The 20,241-nt window shown below is 35.6% G+C and overlaps 1 protein-coding gene and 1 non-coding gene across 2 annotated transcripts in view; one reads left to right on the plus strand and one right to left on the minus strand.

Annotated features, from left to right (window-relative positions):
* step (cytohesin steppke) overlaps positions 1-20,241 on the minus strand; it is a 371,199-nt gene that overhangs the window by 196,877 nt on the left and 154,081 nt on the right. The window lies entirely within an intron of this gene.
* TRNAY-AUA (transfer RNA tyrosine (anticodon AUA)) lies at positions 11,005-11,077 on the plus strand. The gene has a single exon. It is a non-coding gene; the product is annotated as a tRNA-Tyr (tRNA).

The raw sequence follows: 20,241 nt of genomic DNA on the forward strand, positions 1-20,241 counted from the left end.
AAAACTATTATTTCGTAATCCAAGATGAAATTCAGTCATATCACAGGACTAATGTGCAGACAATCATTCATACTTTCGTAATATATTATAACGAATCGTCATCCGATACAGTCTCTATTAAAAATCTGGTAATAATTTCACAATGCCCGAAATATGACACTAGAGCTGTACATCTGTTTCAAAAATATCTAATGGAGTCATTAAAACAAACATCTGTAATTCACCACAAAAATTATGTATTTCTCCGATGGATTCTCTGCTCAGTATAAAAATAGGAAAAAATTTCCTGAACCTCACATTCCATGAAAAAGATTTTGGATTTCCAACAGAATTGCATTATTTTTGCATATCGCATGGCAAAAGACCTACGACGTTGTAGGTGGGACATTTAAAAGGTTTGCGGCTTGTGCTAGTTTGCAGAGACCATCCGATAAACAAATAACTACACCTAGGGAATTGTACGACTGGACAAGGGATCATCTCCCAAACATTAATACCGTTTATGCGACTAAAAAAGGCTATACTGAAGAGGAAAAAATCCTTGCTCTTCGATTTGCAAAATCCACCGCAGTGCCTGGAACACAAGTTTCATACAGTCCTGCTGTTTAGGATGGGTATTATACTTGCTAAGCAGTTTTAAAATGCAGCTGAAACAACGCAGCATCCTGTCTGGAAAGATGATCAGGCTATTTCATCTCAGCAATGAAAGGTAAGCATTTCTTACAGGACTTCAGGTTTAACAAAATCCATGTGACAATTTATTTCAGGTAATAATTTAAAAAATTCGAATTATGTACTACATGTTAAATTACATAGTGCCATTCAAGAATATGATCAAATATAATTAAATACAACGAATGTGTGGGACATAATTATCGCGACTTATACGGTTAGCTTACGCTTGCTGTGACATAATAATTTTTATCTTTGTAACCTATGATGATTCCAAGTTGAAACTTATCAGTTCATTATATCACTAATTGAGGCGTACTATATATTTTTTTTTTCATTAAAATAGAACGCCTGCATTTTTAAATATGAATATATGAAAATTGTTTCACCATGTTTTTTTAGTGTAATTGAATACACGCAGAAAACAATATAAGCAATAAAAACTATCACATATTAAGAATGTATCACTCAATTTTTGTAAATTTATCTGGAGACGTTGTTGAGATATATAATTTTAATTGAAGCGGCGTGCTTATAAAAATATGATTTTTCTTCATGTTTGAAACGCCACTGACAGAAAACGAAAAGCACAGGACATATGAAATTCGGCAGTTTTAGTTAGCGCGGCAGGTAAAACAAACCCTCAAAATTTGAAAGAAATCTGAGTCGGTCGGGTTGAGTGCCTTGTTGATTTGATATGGAATGACACTTATCTTTCCTCTCAGCAGAATTACGTCTAAGATAACCCATGTTATCTCAACCTACTGTAATACTGACCATCTCCCATGTATGTCCGCCTGGTGTCAGGTTAAAAGGTTTCAAAATGGGCGAACGATAAATGCTGATAAAATGTCAAATTTTTTACAAACTTTTTACAGAGATTTTATCACTATTTTTTCACTTAACTCAAGGAATAATATTAACAATTCAAAATGTATGCGAAAGGACAACTAACAAGTAAATCTTCACCTGAGGTAAAAAACAATAGAAATGAAACGAATATTATTGGAATCAGCATAATAAAATATGAATAACCCTCAAATTTCGTAACTCGACTGCAATTAACAAGTGCGATACACAGCGCCGAGCACGAGGCTTTAAGCAGTAAGAAAACATACCTTCAACTAGTGATTAAGGGATAAGATGCAAAACGATGATGTGGTCATGATGTTACTAAATGCATCGTATTTCCAAAATCTGTGTTTGCTTTTATCCAGGAACTTAAGTCGCACAACAGTGATACATAATGAAAAAATGTTAGAAACACAAATTGTCAGTACACCATCCGCACTTCAAGTTGATTTTGCACAGGTCGTATATAATCTTTGTACATTTCGGATACAGTACTGAAGTACTCCGTAGTATTTTGGAAACATTCTCCACTCTTGAATGCCAATCCAGCTAATACCCAACCATACCGATGCGCCTGTTGGAATCGTGGAGAAAGAAACTACTGGTAAACAAGCGGTTGTAGTTTCAGTATATTGTTGCGTTGTTGTAATATATCAAAATATCAAATCGTCAAAATATACATTATGAGAAATTTATCGAATCATATGCTTGTACATTCGAAAAAAATACCTCTCCAAAGGTTGCAACTCATAAGTCGTATTTGATGGTAGGCCTATTATTTTTACCATTAATTTTCCAAGAACATAATGCCATTTCTCTATCATTTACTTAATTGTATTTTCGTCGTAGTGGACACCATACAAGTCCAACAGCAGAAGATTGCGTGTTGCAGAGTTAGGACTTGCGTTGAAGTATTTTTGTTCTATTTCTAATAAATCGCGAGCAATTCTTTTTATGTTACTTTCTTTTACAATTTTAATTTGATAACAGCCGCAGACAAAATTCCTCAAATGTTTTTCGGTGCACTTATTTCATCTTATTCATAACATCGTTTTGCTTCATTTGGTAGAGTTGACTTTCGTGTGTTAGGCATGTGAACTTATGTTTCATACTTCTCAATGACCAGATTAAACCTTTTCTTTTTGTTGATCGATGCACCTGGCAGAATCCAATTCTCTATTACCTTACATTTTTCTTCAAAATCAATGACTCGGGATGTTTTGGAAGGGAATGGAGCGTATAGAGAACCGGAATTTTGTAAAGTACTTGATTCCTCTTCTGACGTAGTATTTGTTTTTTCAGTCTGGCATTTTCGTACATTAGGCATGTCATTATCATTATCTCGTGGTTCACTTTCATTAGTGTCCAGAGTGTGACTTTCTTCAACTGGTTCCGATCCATAACTATTTAATAAATCGCATATATCATCAACAATTTCAAGTTCCTTTAGCGATCCTCTTCTTTTAGTTTATCCAGAATTTTAACCACTGGTTTCACCTTCTTCGGCTAACTGTACATAACATTACACAAACTGCAAAGTAGGCTACAACTGACTGCGCGTCTAGAGCAGCACTGTCTCCGCTGTCGCGTTAGTATTTCTGTGTGATATACGTGTTTGCAATCTAGCCTAAGTAACTTGCACCTTGATTGGTCGCGAGCTCTGGTGTTCACTGCGTTCGAGTTGTGAAACTTACGTATTTTGCATTGGTTTTAATGCTTAATCGAAAGGTAATAAAGGCATTTGTTTTGTTTCTTACCCCACCTGAAGGTTTACTTGTAAGAAGACAACAAAAGCTAGTTAGAATAGCGAAACTCAGCAGGACTCGTATTTCGAAGGATTTGCGCAGGTGTAGGTTCGATTCCCGCTTACAAAGATAAAAGTAAAGATCATGACTGATGATCGGGAGATCTGACAGAATTGTGCATGCTTCTTGGTCAGCAGGCTGTTCCTCTGTGAATGGGACATCAGAGCAAGAAGCAGTCAAACAAAAGCACTGGCCACAAAGAATCTCTTGAACCTCACACAAGAGAAAAGGCAACTAACGCAACTTCACCATGAAGAGAGAAAGGTGGTATAAAGCATTTAACTAAATGTGAGTTGTTAATTATGACAATCTAATAGTTTTTGTAAACTATATTTTTAAAATTTACCACAGGACATGTATCACTTCATCACTTTTCAATATTAAATTCAATAACGCTACATTCACATTTCTAAAAGTGCCAATGCATGTTGCGAGAAAATGGTAGGTGATAGATCAAATGTGATGTCAGTTTTGGATTCAACACATCAAGAAACTATAAATATAGCATAGATTTTTAAAAAAGTTTTTTTGACCCTTAATTTTGCAGGCCTGTGTTATTGTTCCCCCCTGGCATACGAAAATGTTGGCAGTATTCGTAGTGCTTGCTGACTTTCTTGATATGCCTCACATAATTTATTATTATTATTATTATTATTATTATTATTATTATTATTATTATTGTTGTTGTTGTTTTTGTTATTTCGTAATAAATATTTTCTGATGAATGAACTTGAGAAAGGCTTTCAAATAGCATTCACAATTTCGACACACTTGGCACAAGATCGAACTGAAGTGTTTTGCAACTTCATGACTAGCACAAGAAGGCAGAGGTTGTGCTTCCGCGTGACTTGTTTGCTGGCGGCATTCAATGAATTAAACAACTGACTGAGATCGTGCGTCATACATGATCTACGTTCAAATATTTTATCAATGACACAAGTTCTGCATCAGAAGACCCAAGATTTTCGCAATTTTCAAATCTCAAATGCTAATAAATTCTTTAGGTGGAAAATTAAATAACAAAGGAGATGAAACATAACGTACGTTTTACGCGTTTTGAAACAATTCAATGGTGTCACTGTTATGCCGTAGTTAATTTCCTTGAACTAAAATTTAAAGGACACACATAATCGCAAGAAACTCCGTAGAAAAAAATTACCGCAGATTCGTTTAAAATTGTAGTCTAAGAAAATTAGGAGATACTTAATAGACAAATATAATAATATTACAGATTCATCAGGCCTTCGTTTAAAATTAAACTCAGTATTAATAACCCATGTCGTGTTCAGCTCATTAAGGACCAAGGCAGACTAGGTATTAAATTACACTACAAAATTAGGAGGAATAACCCAGGAAAAATGTTTAGATTAGATTCAAATACAATTCAAGTCAATATTGCCGCGTCTTACTCCGTAAAATCATTAAAAATTGCCTACAAATATTCCATTATTATTACACATTCATACGGAGGCGCACGGTAGATTCGCGGGTTCGATTCGCGATCTACATGGACTTTTCCCATTGATCTAACACTTCTGACCTCACTATGGGTACTGGGGTTCACACAGCCTCTAACAGAAATGTGACCAGTGATATTTCTTCGGAGCAAATGTGGAAAGCACGTAGGAATGACAGCCCTACTATTAGGGCCTACTTATGCCGACTGTCTGTAAAAGTGGGACCCTTTACCTCCTGCAACCCCGTGGGTCTTCATGGGCTCTAATAGTGATAGGCCTTATTTTTATTTTTATTTTTTTACTGAATACATTCGTATTAAATGCAACTAAATGTTGCCAAGCCCTACTGTAAAAAAAATCAAGAAAAATTCATCACTACCACTACCTCCACCCTCACTCCCACCACCATCTATGCAATGGGTCAGTTAACTTTTTAACAGTTCTGAACTTCTTTGTAAGTGTGCAAGATCTGGAATTCGTATTATTTTTCTCTGTGTCAATAAAATTCTCTATTGACATTAATTCATTTTATATATTTCAATTTAAGCTCATATTTTAAATTACCCGTTATCTGAAGGTTTACCCCAAAAATACACTAGAAATTTCATTTCTGGGGTTCACTTTACCACAGCAGCTAGTAGTAACTGCATAATTTCTGGCCTTATTTCTTAACGGTCATTTCGAGATATGAATAGGCCTACTTCAAAATTTATACAAGTTTTTAATTAAATCTTGAACACAGATTTATATCTTACATCCTAAATAATTAAATAACTCCACCTATTCAATATCCTCTGACTGAGATTCTGTTTGATATGTACATCTATTATCAGGCAGTACATCAATGTGTGTCAGAGGAAGAACAATTGTTTGTATGCTTCTGAAGTCTTAATAGTGTAATATGTAGCTAGTCGGTGATGTATGCAATGGAGGGGGAAAGGAACTGGCCACCCTACCCCATTATCTCCTGGCCTAGTTTCCTCATAATTGGTATCTTCTTGATATCGCTCGTGAGGTTCAGACCTGTCTTCGGATACTTGACTAAGAAACAACCTATTCAATAATAATTATTGTGTTATTTACGACAACCCTCGAACGTAGGCCTACTTGATATTTTCCGCAGAAAGCCATTAGCGTTAGTTTCAACTAATAATATTTATGAACTGATCAGCCACATGGTCTACTGGTGAGAGCTTCTGGCTAGAGTTCCTGAGTTCCCGGGTTCGATTTCTTAAAGAGAACTGTTCCTATGTTCGCACATGGTCTGGAATTTAGGTTAAGTTTAGATTTAAGACATCTTCTGGCATCACATAATCATATAAAGTCATCCTATCATATCATCGGGATAACGTATCTCCGCCTTCCAGCGTCTCAACCTCAGAAGTGGATTACACGTCAGCCACTGCCAGGAGAGAAGACCAGAAATGTCGAAAGTCAACCTGGTGGCATTAGTTATACCAGGTGTATCTCTTCCCCCCATTTTTCGGAATGTAGGCAACACTGCATTTTATGGGATGCCAAATAGAATTCAGGTGACCTTCGTATAGGGAAATATCCCTATACACAATTCAAATGTTTTACTTCTACTCTATTGGTGACTTCGATAAACAGGGGAACAGTTAGTTGTAGGTACGAAACTTTCTCCGCTAGTCATATGCACGCCGGCTCAAGGAGCAGAGATTCGTATTTACAGCACTGCCTATTAACATGCGGGACTATATAACTTGAAAAAAATAGGGGCGAGATTTATATTCTGTATATAAATCTAACATTATTGTTTTATTTCGTTGCAAATAATCTTATGATTTTACTGGAACTACTAGGTTAACATGCAAAGGAGAAATTTTCTATAAACGTTATATTAGAATAGATTCGCATAAAATTCAGCTTAATGTTGTCAGGTACTACTCTACAAAATGAGAATAAATCTTCTACAACATAAAGTGAATCATTATAGATTCGCAGATCATGTAGTTCCACAAGGTAGCGAGAGGTTAAGGTTCACACCTTTGCAGAAAATTGGAATTAGTAATGGTAGGGATATTAGTTCTAGGTGCTTCCCGCTTTCATCTCCAAGAAACCGCGATGCCACCGCGCGCCCCAAAAGACTTGTATATCTCGAAACAATTCAATTTGCTTTTTTTTAACGTTTCCTTCTCCGCTTGAAAACGATAAGGTGTTTTCTTAACCTTCCTTTTGATATCGACAATTATTCACTCCTTCTAGGCACTCACACCATTTGATTCTACATCTTTTACTTTTTGTGCCGTGTTACACAGCGAGGGAAATACTGTAATGTAAATATATTACGTTCAATTGTTAATACAAAAGGTAATTTATTTATTTATTCCAATGGCATGTACATTGTACGGTGACATTGACCCAAGAAACAATTCAAATAAAAAAAAGCACTGAATACAATTACAATACTAACTATACTGAATACACTAAATACATTAAAAGTTGAAAGTGGAAAGTGGAAGTGGAATAAAGCGGATATATGAACTCATTACTGGCAACAATGTCTGAACTTTGTGCACTCGTAGCCTAATGACCAAGTACGAAATGTGACCGCAGTGGTAAGAATTCAGATGACAATTTTTCTGTTTACAAGTCCCATTACTTCCTCCGTTTTTTTTTTTTTTTTGTGAAATGGTAAGTAAAGACTAGAAGTCCTATATTAAAAGTCTTTTGATCCAGAATTCATATTTACAAATGGATTCTAAAAACTGAATTCATTAGCTGGCATAAAGTATGAGCCAAATTGTTTTTCAAACGTCGCACAGTATGCAATTTTCCCAATCTACAGTAGGTGGAAAAAAAATCAAATTTAACCTTGTTAAGTTAAGCACAGGTGAATATGAATTGAAGTTCTTTAACATTTTGAGAATCCTGTGAGAAATAGCTTTAACTGTTTTATCAGCAGCAGGTTATATTTAGAAGGGTATGAACAATGACTTCTTTCTAACACATCTCGCTCCGGTTCAGTCGTAGACAAAGAGGCTTACTATGTGGATGAAAAAGAGCCAATAATTGTTAGTGATTTATTATGTTGTGAGACATGTAGTCTGTTCAGATAGGTAAGTTCTTACTAATGTAACTTAAATTTCAATTTTGCAAAGTATTTTTCTTCTTACAGCACGGTTTAAATATTACAATTGAATATTTTTTTAAGTTCTCCAAAATAGGCCTATAATGTGAGTTTTAGCATAGTCGGTCACGTCCGGTTACAATTCTTTTACCATTTAATACAGCATCATTTAGAGTGTTGAATCCCTGTTTTAAAGTTTGCGCGTTTTTGCACATTTTTCAGTAATTAATTTTTTTTCCAGTGGTGGGGCATACGGTAACTGTTGAAAATTTGGCTTAACAGCAGAAAAGACGAATAATGGAATAAGGAAGTTTTCAATCACCGTGTGAGTGTTTAGGCCTGCAAAATTATTCACATGACATCGAACATCAGGTTAAAAATGCACTGGACACATTTTTATCTAACCTCAACAAACTCACCGTGGATTAGAACGCAAATCTAGTAGTTAAACAAAATTAATAGGCTCTCTGCATTCTAACAGATTTTTATAAAACTTTGTGCAGCCTTACAGGCAGCACATATTTTTTTGTGTACAAAGTCTGATTACATTTGCACAAGAAAAACTACCCCTTTATAGTGAGTGCATTAGACAAAATTAATAGCTTCTCTCCTATCTGACAGATTTTTATGAAATTTTATACAGAAGTTAGAGGTAGCATATATTTTTTGTCTACGAAAACTGATTATGTTTCTATAGAAGGAACTATCTATTGTGGTGAATTTAGACAAAATTAATAACTTTTCTCCTATATAATATATTTCTATGAAACTTTGTACAACAATTAGGCCTTCATGTAGCATACAGCTATAATCAGAGTTCGTACACAAAAAATATATGCTACCTGTAACTCGTAAATTAAGTTTCATAAAAATCTGTAAATAGGAGAGAAGTTATTAATTTTGTCTAAAATCGCCCCACTATGAAGGGGTAGTTTCTCTTACTCAAACGTAATCAGAGTTTGTACACAAAAAATATGTGCTACCTGTAAGATCTGTACAAAGTTTCATAAGAATCTGTTGAAATCCAGAGAAGTTATTTGTCCAGCTAGATTTGTGTTTTTGCACACTGTGCGTCGCGTCGATTCTTCGGTCTGAGGCAAATATTCAAATGTATTACGAAAAATTATGAAAATATTCACACGCCCGTAAGAAAGGGGCAGAAAAGAATGGAATAATGTATATTCTGCTTCCAAGCCAGATGCTACGTTTGGATACTATGCATAAACAGACAACATCCAAGACATGTACATCTGTAATTATAACAACATGGAACACGAAGTGAAAATCGCAATTCTTTGGTCACCTACGGATTCTGTAGCCGAAGTATAGCTGTCAAATGCTCAGCATTATAAAATACTTTTCTTTCTGGAGGTGTCTACGTTAGTGGTACCCAGAATCAAAACGTAGCCAAGTCGGTATATAAGACTTGGTAATTCGGTTCGCACAGCGCGGTAATATCGTCTGGTAGTCATCGATAATTCCATTATTCCTAATATTATTTATTAATTACGTTCATCTGTATGCATTTATAGACATAGCACACAGGCACTCTGAAAAAAATATAGTAGCCTCAGCTTGTTCACATATTGCGTGATGGATGGGTGCGTACCATGACGCAACAGCGAACCTCGGAATCAACGCTACTTTATAAAAAAATTAAGGATCAAAGGAGACAATTACCTCGCTTTAATAGACCTCAAGCCTTCATCTGATGCAATTTCAGATCTTTTATCTCAGTAAGAAAATTTAAACTGAATTACGTATAGTAGTTTTAAGGTCACAAGTTATCTTCCAGCAGTAATATTAAATAGTGAAATTTTATTGCTATTGAACGATGTTACTTCATGCGATAAATACATAAAAAAACGATTATATTTTATGTTTTATCACACGCTAGAGCCAGTGTCAGTTGTAAAAAAATGACTCAGACTTCATTAATCTTTAATCTTCAACTGGCTGCTTGTGGTGTTCAAAATTATGGAGAAATCAGTGGTGCAGTATACAGAAACCGTGTACCTTGCATTTCTTATTCCTTTCTTATAGTAGATACTGTTGCAAGTTACTTTATTGAAATAAACCAAAATGTAACAATTTTTTGGCAAAAAAAATATTGCGCATTTATTGATAAGTTTGTAATAAAATAATATGCAACAAATTATTTGAGCACATTTCAGTTATTCATAGATTTCAAAAAGGCATATGACTCGGTTAAGAGAGAAGTTTTATATAATATTCTTATTGAGTTTGGTATTCCCAAGAAACTAGTTCGATTAATTAAAATGTGTCTCACTAAAACTTACAGCAAAGTCCGTATAGGTCAGTTTCTACCAGATGCTTTTCCAATTCACTGCTGGCTAAAGCAAGGAGATGTACTATCACCTTTACTTTTTAACTTTGCTCTAGTTATGCCATTAGGAAAGTTCAGGATAACAGACAGGGTTTGGAATTGAACGGGTTACATCAGCTTCTTTCCATGCGGATGACGTGAATATGTTAGGAGAAAATCCACAAACAATTAGGGAAAACACGGAAATTTTACATGAAGCAAGTAAAGCGATAAGTTTGGAAGTAAATCCCGAAAAGACAAAGTGTATGATTATGTCTCGTCATCGGAATATTGTACGAAATGGAAACATAAAAATTGGAGATTTATCTTTCGAAGAGATGGAAAAATTCAAATATCTTAGAGCGGGAGAAAATTAAACGCAGAATAAATATGGGAAATGCTTGTTATTTTTCGGTTGAGAAGCTTTTGTTATCTAGTCTGCTGTCAAAAAAATCTGAAAGTTAGAATTTATAATACAGTTATATTACCGGTTGTTCTGTATGGTTGTGAAACTTGGACTCTCACTTTAAGAGAGGAACAGAGATTAGGGTGTTTGAGAATAAGGTTCTTAGAAAAATATTTGGAGCTAAGAGGATGAAGTTACAGGAGAATGGAGAAAGTTACACAACGCAGAACTGCACTCATTGAATTCTTCACCTGACATAGTTAGGGACTATTATGGATTTATTAATTTGTCCTACAGAATAATCTCTGTAAAGTTGACAATTAATATTTGAGGAAGAAAAGGCCACAAAGGGAAACACTGAAGGAGGAAGGTTCGATCCGGTGCTGTGGATTGAATTCGGCGTAGCTCAGTGGTCAGAGCGCTTGGTACATAGAACCAAGGACCCGGGTTCGATACCCGGCGCCGGAGCGAATTTTTCTCCTCAAATATTAATAATTAGGGACATTAAATCCAGACGTTTGAGATGGGCAGGACATGTAGCACGTATGGGTGAACCCAGAAATGCATATAGAGTGTTAGTTGGGAGACCGGAGAGAAAAAATATCTTTGGGGAGGCCGAGACGTAGATGGGAGGATAATATTAAAATGAATTTGAGGGAGGTGGGATATGATGATAGAGACTGGATTAATATTACACAGGATAGGAACCGATGGCGGGCTTATGTGAGGGCAGCAATGAACCTGCGGGTTCTTTAAAAGCAGTTTGTAGTTTGTTACTGTATAATACCTCACTTTCTACTGTCAGCCTTCAAGCAGTAGCATGAATTTGGCCTTTTGTAACAACCCGAACGAGATGAGTACCCTTCTTACTCACTTTTTTACATGAATACGAATGTAAAGTACTTCTCTAAACGTTAAGAGTCTTTTATACATTTTATGAAGCGAAAGAAGTAGAGGCTGCACCTCTTCTATGATTACATTAACATCAGCATCTACGGCAGCGTTGTCAGAGACTAAACGAAGCGGAGCGCTCCACTATGACTCGTTGCATGTTCCGGTTTTTCCACAGACATAAGCAAGTTCACGCTCCGACTGCATCTCTCTAGCTCCACAACCGGTTTTGGAGCTTACAATTCTGACACTACTGATCTACGGATTATATCAATTTCTTTGAAAGTGATTTCCTTCGTCTCTGACTAACTTTCCGGGAATATTTTCAACAACGGAAAAAAAAATATTTATTTAATAATTTTGAATGGTCTCTGATCCTTTCTGGAGCTAAAACCGCAACAGGATATGGTAAAAAAAGGTGAAGTCGTCCCATTATAGGCCATAGAGGCCCACAGGTTTGCAGAAGATTAGGACTATCACGTATACAGACAATCGCATTAATGGCAGTAGAAATGTCAGTCCTACTCCCAACGAAATACTCCTGGTACTTATTTCTGTTAGAGACTGAAACAGGATATGATAGCGATGAGAGAAGTCTGACCAGTGAGAAGATTTTTAGGATTATTTTAAATATTTCCACTTAAAAAACCATACAGCACTAACAATAAAATTAACTCTACCATTATAAGTCTAAGAACGACTGCGCTTACTCAGTTATAAATCTAAATTAAACCCCCGGCGTAGCTCAGTCGGGTAAGGCACTTGCCTGTCGTTTCGGAGCTGCGCTCGAGCGTGGCGTCAATTCCCGCTTTAGCCGACTACCTGGTTGGATTTTTTCCGAGGTTTTTCCCAAACGTAAGGTGATAGAACCATCTCGTTATCACCAAACACATCGGCGCTAAATAACCTAGTAGTTGACATAGCGTCGTTAAATAAGCAAATAAAAAATCGAAATGAACAAATTCTATATTTTCGTGTTCCATTTCGGCATTCTTGTTTCCGGGTTGCATTTATTTGTTTCTCGGTGCTCTTAGATTAAAATCCTACAAAATGGAAAAAGAAATGCGAAAATGATTATGTACCAACATGAATGTGAAGTATTGGTAGGCTTAATATTACTGTAGATTTTTTCATTCATTCATAATGTTCTGCCCAAGAGCAGGTCTTTTACTGCAAACCCAGCACTCTCCAGCCTTTCCTATAATCTGCCTTCCTCTTAGTCTCCGCATTCATTCATTTATTCATTCGTAGTGTTCTGCCCAAGGGTAGGTCTTTCACTGCAAACCCAGCATTCTCCAGTCTTTCCTATTTTCTGCTTTCTTCTTTGCCTTTCCATATGATCCATATATCTTAATGTCGTCTATCATCTGATATCTTCTGCTGCCCCGAACTCTTCTCCCGTTCACCATTTTTTCCAGTGCATCCTTCAGTAGGCAGTTTCTTCTCAACCAGTAACCCAGCCAATTCCTTTTCCTCTTTCTGATTAGTTTCAGAGTTATTCTTTCTTCATGCACTCTTTTCAACACAGCTTCGTTTCTTACTCTGTCCATTTCACACGCTCTATCCTTTTCCATATCCACATTTCAAATGCTTCTCTTCACTTCGTCGTACTGTCTATGTTTCTGCCCCATGTAATGCTACACTCCACACAAAGCACTTCACTAGTCTCTCCTTAGTTCCTTCTCCAGAGGTCCGCAGAAGATGCTCCTTTTTATATTAAAAGCTTCCTTTGCCATTGCTATTCTCTTTTTGACTTCTTGGCAGCAACTCATATGATTCATATATATCTCAATGTATCTTCTCCTACTCTGCGTTCTTCTCCCGTTCATCATTCCTTCCAGTGCATTCTTCAGTAGGCAGTTTCTCCTCAGTCAGTGACCCAGCCAATTCCTTTTCCTCTTCCTGATCAGTTTCAGCATTATTCTTCCTTCACCCACTCTTTCCAACACAGCTTCGTTTCTTTGTTACTAGATATAAACATGTAATATGGGAAAAAGAAAGATATCCATATAGGAAAAGAATGAAAGTACAGTAAATGGTTCTACAGAATTTTCAATATGCTGTAAACTGATTGTTTCCATTTATTTCTACATTCGTCGTTAAGGATGTAATGTACTGCGTTGTCTCAAGTGTTCGACGACCTGAAGAAGTCCCACCATATATTACTGATAAGTGAAGAAAACCTCATGTATGCACTTGACCCAAGGGCCATTCAAGCCAAGACAAAATAATATTTTCATGTGTGATGTCATCTTTTCTTATTACAGCAGGTAAATGTGAGATTTCATGTTAAGTTTGCGGCAATCGTTTCCAGCAGAGCATCAACATATCAAAACTCCTTTTCCCTTCCCTCCAGTCCTACACGAACACAAATAAGCTTTTTTTATGGACGTTTAAGCGTCATAAAAACCTGCTGTCGCCAACTTGTGTTTATATTGCAAACACAACGGGTCATAAATGAGACCAATTCCATTACCAGTGTCGGAGAGGCCTTGGACTATCAACGTAAATACGACGTGGGGCATATTTGCTACATGCAATGTTTGCCACAATTACTAAAATTACGCGGATACCTGAAAGACCAGAGTTTTATACGTTCGCCGACAAAATCCTACATGACCTATGAAATCAGTGTAAAACATGTACGCCCAGCCTATATGTCGAAAAGGAAGTCTATAGACATTCGGAAAGATATTTATCCGTCGTAAAAATGAACGTGAATTACAATCATGTAGCCTATTTATTCATATTTATAATAATCACATCATCATCATCATCATCATCATCATTGCCATCACTACCATTATGAGTAACAGCAGCAATTACGCGTTAGATCTATAAGCTCAGTTTCTGTCTCCCGAAAGATAAAACTCTCCAATTCAAAGTCTACTCGGTTTACCTATATGAAGGGTACAGAGAAAAAAAACGACCGAAGTCGCAATTCTCTTAAGAGTGATATCATCATCTAATTCAGTATATTACTACAAAATTTATTGCAGTTTTAATGAAAAGTAGGAAAGAATGACTGAATCCGTGGTGATAATAATAACAATAATAATAATAATAATAATAATAATAATAATAATAATAATAATAATAATAATAATAATAATAACAATAATAATAATAATAATAATAATAATAATAATAATAATAATAATAATAATAATAATAATAACAATAATAATAATAATAATAATAATAATAATAATGGCTTTATTTAACCTGGCAGATTATATTCTCCTTTACAAGTTTTGATAACAAAAACACATAAATTTTGAAATAATAAGGAAGCTTTTAATAGAAAAAAAGCATCTTCTGGGGACATCTGGAAAAAAGAACTAAGAAGAGATTAGTGAAGTGCTTTGTATGGAGTGTGGCACTGTACGGGGCAGAACCATGGACATTACGACGAAGTGAATAGAAATATTTGAAATGTGGATATGGAGAAGAATGGAACGTGTGAAGTGCACAGACGGAATAAGAAATGAAGTTGTGTTGGAAAGAGTGGGTGAAGAAAGAATAATGCTGAAGCGGACCAGAAAGACGAAAAGGAACTGGTTGGGTCACTGCCTAAGAAGAAACTGCCTACTGAAGAATACACTGGAAAGATTGGGAAAGAGTTCGGGGCAGAAGAAGATATCAGATGATAGACGACATGGGTTCATCATTATGTCCCTGAAACCAAAATTCAAAGTATAGAGTGGAAACATAAGGATTCACCGACCCCTAAAAAATTCAAATGCAACCATCAGCAGGTAAGATTTTGCTGTGTTTCTTGAGATGCAAAATGTGTTATTTTATTTTGACAGACTATTTGTAGAAAGAAGTCACAATAACAGACCTTTATTATGCAAATTTAATTGGAAAATTGCGGGATTCTATCAAGGAGAAAGGTCGTGGCAAGTTGAGGCAAAAAGTTCTTTTCCACCAAGACAACGCTCCAAGTCACAAGTCCTTACTTGAAATGGCTGGAATTTCAACAGAAAGATGTGAATTGCTGGACCATCCTCCCTATTCACTAGTTCTGGTACCCAGCGACTTCAGGCAATTCCCAAAAATCAAAAACCACCTACGTTGGAAGAAATTTTCATCCAATAATGAAGTCATGCAGTTCGTAAATAAGTGTTTTGCGGAGGTTGGACAACATTTCTTCCAGAAAGCTGTGGAAATGTTTAAGCATAGCTGGGAGAAGTGCATCATTCTACTAGGGGACTATGTGGAAAAATGAAGATTATTTTTTTCAACTAACGTATAAGTGGATCAGGGCTACAACATAGGGATCTATCCTCGTATATGTTGCTCAACAACTTCATCTCCATAAAAAATCTGTCTTTAGCTACAAAACTAACCATTTCTACAGAATTACGAGTATATTTCTAAACGCTCCACATCTACAACTCTATAAAGCTGTCTATGTATCTCTCTAAAACCTCTTCTTAAAATTTCTATTTTCTCTCTATAACTACGTCAATACGCTATATATTTCTTCTCTCTCTGTAACTACTCCTATATCTATAACTTTATATCTGTTGTCCTTTACCTCTTTCTGTTTCTCATTTATAGTTGAAAAAGAAATAAAATCGGCATATTAATGAGTACTTCATACAAAAAAGGAACCGATAAAATTATGCGGACAGATCACATCGAATTCTAAGCGGATAAAAATAACTCCCTGAAAAATTGTTGGAGAACACCTGTCCTACACACGCGGGAGAAGATAAAGAATGTATACTCACTTTGAGAAGACAAGTTAAAGTCGATTTAATATTTTTAACTCTGGACAAGTGCGGCCAGCAGGTGGTTAAGAAAACTCCCAAGTCTTTGCCAAGAACTTGCTGAACTATCTGAATGTTGTTATGACAATGATAAATATTCTATCCCTTCAAAATTTTATATGATATAATATAAATAATGGCTAGCTGTAGGCTATAAAAGGCCTGATTTCTCATTCATTCTAGCAAATAAGCATGTTTGCTATTTTTGAGTTTTTAGATTCTTCTATGAATCAAATTGCAAAGAAAGTTCATTTTTGTGGGCGTGCAAAGATGTATAACATGCAAAAAAAAGTATATATAGAACTAATCAATCAATTATTCTGACTATGTAGAGACACAAATGGATTTCAAGCTGGAGAATGAATATAGATCATTTTGACCCGTTTCGGGTCTCAGCTAAACAGGATCTAAAAGTAGGCCTATTTTTTGTGGCCATCCTGGTCTTCGTCGTCCTTATGGTATTAAAATGTATAATACCACCAGACTGTTTTTAGACCCGAAAGACGGAGTTAAGCCTAGATGATATTGTATAGATGATCATGAATATATAGCGCCAGGAGAGTCTTAAATCTAAGCTTAACCTAACTTCCACACAATAAACGAGCATAGGAAAAATTCCCTTGAAGGAAAAACATCTGTGTTCTCACCGGGAATGGAACCTGGGACAACTCCCACAATTAGACCATTCAGGAACATAACGTTCTCTATTACAGGCCTCGGCGTCAATACCTCAATTGAGGTACTACAGACTACCTCTTAACTACCTACTTCACATTCCACGGCAGAGACAGTTATGTATCGAACCGATAAGATTAGACCGGAAGGCAAGCACTGCTGAGTGACGGATTGTATAAGGCATGTATCATAGCTTTCGGGTCTCGTTGATCGACTAAAATCCACCACTGATTCACAGTGCTTTACTATGTGTTGTTTCTAAAGCACTGAAGCGGAAAGGACATGGGCGGGGGTATCGCCTTTCCTTTTTCCTCCCCCTTTATGATCAGGGCTGCTCTATTGTTTCTGCATTATAGTACTATGTTTGACTACTGTAACTAAGAAGCCATCAAAAGTTTCTGCGACGTCTTATCAATCTTATATATATATGAGAGGGCTTCCATTTCGAAACTTTCCAGTCTAAATAACTAATTATTGAAATTGAATTCAATTTAAACAAGAAGAACACGTTCAATTTAGATATTGAGGAGGAAGTCTGAAACCAGGCTTAATTGCATTTTAGATTTCATCACCACTCCCAGCCACTCCCACTTCGAAATTTCAAATGACACCCCTATATTTTTATACAAATATGAAAGAGCATTCAATTGTTTATACACCTCATTCATTTATTTCACATCTTTTGCCTGGCAACCTGACAAGAAACAGTTTATTTTGCACTAAATCAAGTGTTGGTTAAACAGTAATACGGTCTATTTTGGAACTTCTCGCGAATGTTTTGGTGTGTTTCCTTACTAATCCGATTACATTCTTGGGTTATTCTACTTTTCAGTTTTTGAATATTCTCAGGCGGAGGAGTACAACCAACTGATTTCAAATGGCCCCATATGAAGAAGTTAAGCGGCGTCAGGTCTCGAGATCTCGCCGGCCATTCTACAGCACCTCTCCTACCAATCCATTTTCCAGGAAATCTTTTATTCAGCCATTGGCGCACGGGTACTGCATATTGTGGGGGAGCTCCGTCCTGTTGAAAATGAAAATTTTGTTCGTCCAACACCAGGTTTCCTTCATTCACTTGGTTCTCTAGCGACAGTGTGATAAGTGGATCAATTACATTTTCTAATGTTTCAGATACAATTCTTCAGTCAGGTTTTCTTCAATGAAAATCGGTCCAACAATATCATGCCCAAAAATGCCAGCTTACACATTGATCTTCTGAGGAAACTGAGTATTTCTCGGAGTTCTCCCGTTTCCCCATGTTAGGTATCTACATCATTCCGTCAACGTCTATCCATTTCGTTATCATTCCACAGCATTCCGCGAACACCAGCTGGAGACGCACGGAGAGGGCTGGTCTAGAGTGGTTGCATGCTTGAAACCTGGGTGCGCAGCGAACCTTCGTGTAGTCAGCCGGTGTGGGTTTGGGAATGAGCAGATCTTCCTGGGTGTCAGTGCCCCACTCTCGAAATTCAATTCATTAACCTACAATCAATTTTCCTAATGCACTTATATTTTCTTCCGCAGGAAAGAATGTGAATTCAGCACTGACGCTGAGGATGGAGGCTGGAAGTGGTTATGTAATAGGCCTATTGAAGAAAATAAAATCTCAAGACAAGGTTACAAAAACCGAGAACCTTCTCAACCCAGACACTGTGAAAGTTTGGAATCTTGCACAGTTAATATCTTGCAACATGGTGTTTAAACATTAAAACAGAAAACAGCAGTGCCTGTTCGTGTTACAGTCACGCCACGCAAGGCTTCTGTCTCACGAACTGCCGCCGGGACGGGGTGGATGTCCGCAAAGGACACACCCTCGGGCGGAAGTCGTCCGTCGCGATGTACAAACAATTAATTAAGATGAATCATTCATGGGACACTCGAGACCTGCAGCACTCGCATGTATTACACTAGCAAGCAAAAAGGTAACAGGTGTCAAGAGCTACTCAACGTTTGCACTCCTAACTAGAGTATTTTAGGGTTCTAACATCATTTTCCATGGTTTTTCCTGATATCCTCGTATAGGAAAAGCTATTAATTTCTGTCTGCTTATTAAGATTTATATACTTTCAGTGTGGCCTTAATGACATAAATATCAACATAAGTTAACACAAAAAATTTCTTAACTTCTCTCTTAATAATTTGAGCATAACTTCGAAAAATGTATTATACTTATTATAATTATTAAGTCTTACTATTATTATTATTATTATTATTATTATTATTATTATTATTATTATTTTATTTACCAAAGCTTCCTCAAATTAGAGGCTGTCATTAGACAAAGCATACGAAACAAAACAAGAACAAATAGATGATTAAAGATAACAGAGTAAGAAAAATGGCAACAAGTACACAAACAAACAATGGCATTTTACAGAATAAAAAAAGTTACAAACAAGTAAAGAAGCAATGAAAGCTAATAAGAAAAAGAAAAATGATAATGGTGTGTCAGTTTTTTCAGTACACTGAATTAGAGTCCATTATTATAATTCTAGGAGGTTATGGAATAATAAGATCTATATGAGTAATAAACATAAGTATCAAAAGTTTGAATCTTCTATTAATTTAAGTTACTCAAACTAGTTCACAGAAAAGGTTAATAAGTAGGTACCGATATTATGGACGATATTTAAATCTTATATTAACTTAAGACGAAAATGATGTGGTATTAAAAATTAACTCAAAAGAAGTTTAAACCTCCTGTTAACTTGCATTCACCTAGAATGATTATTATTATTATTATTATTATTATTATTATTATTATTATTATTATTATTATTATTATTATTATTATAAATATATTAAATTTTTAGAAGTTATGCTCAAATTATGAAAAATAATTTTGAGTAAAACTGAATAAAGACGCAGCTGATACAGTGTTTTTAGATAACGGATTGAGAAGCTCTTCATTTATATTTTAATACTTTGTACTATTGTAATCTGCCTACAAAGACGAAGTATAAAATAACAAAGAATACATCTTCAGAGTGAAAGTGAAAAAATTCTAACTTCTCTCTTAATATATATCATATGTATATATATATATATATATATATATATATATATATATTCATAATTTGAGCATAACTACTAAAGTTTAATATTTTTATATTTATAATAATAGTAATAATAATAATAATAATAATAATAATAATAATAATAATAATAATAATTTCGGAATATTTATGGTAAGACTTTCCTGTGTTAAGTTTCAACGTACCTCATTTACATGTTTCGACCTATTTATAGGTCATCTTCAGAACTGGTCGTTGTTGGTCTTGGCGCCAC

Source organism: Periplaneta americana, chromosome 11 (genome assembly GCF_040183065.1).
Source record: "Periplaneta americana isolate PAMFEO1 chromosome 11, P.americana_PAMFEO1_priV1, whole genome shotgun sequence".
Classification (NCBI taxonomy): domain Eukaryota; kingdom Metazoa; phylum Arthropoda; class Insecta; order Blattodea; family Blattidae; genus Periplaneta; species Periplaneta americana.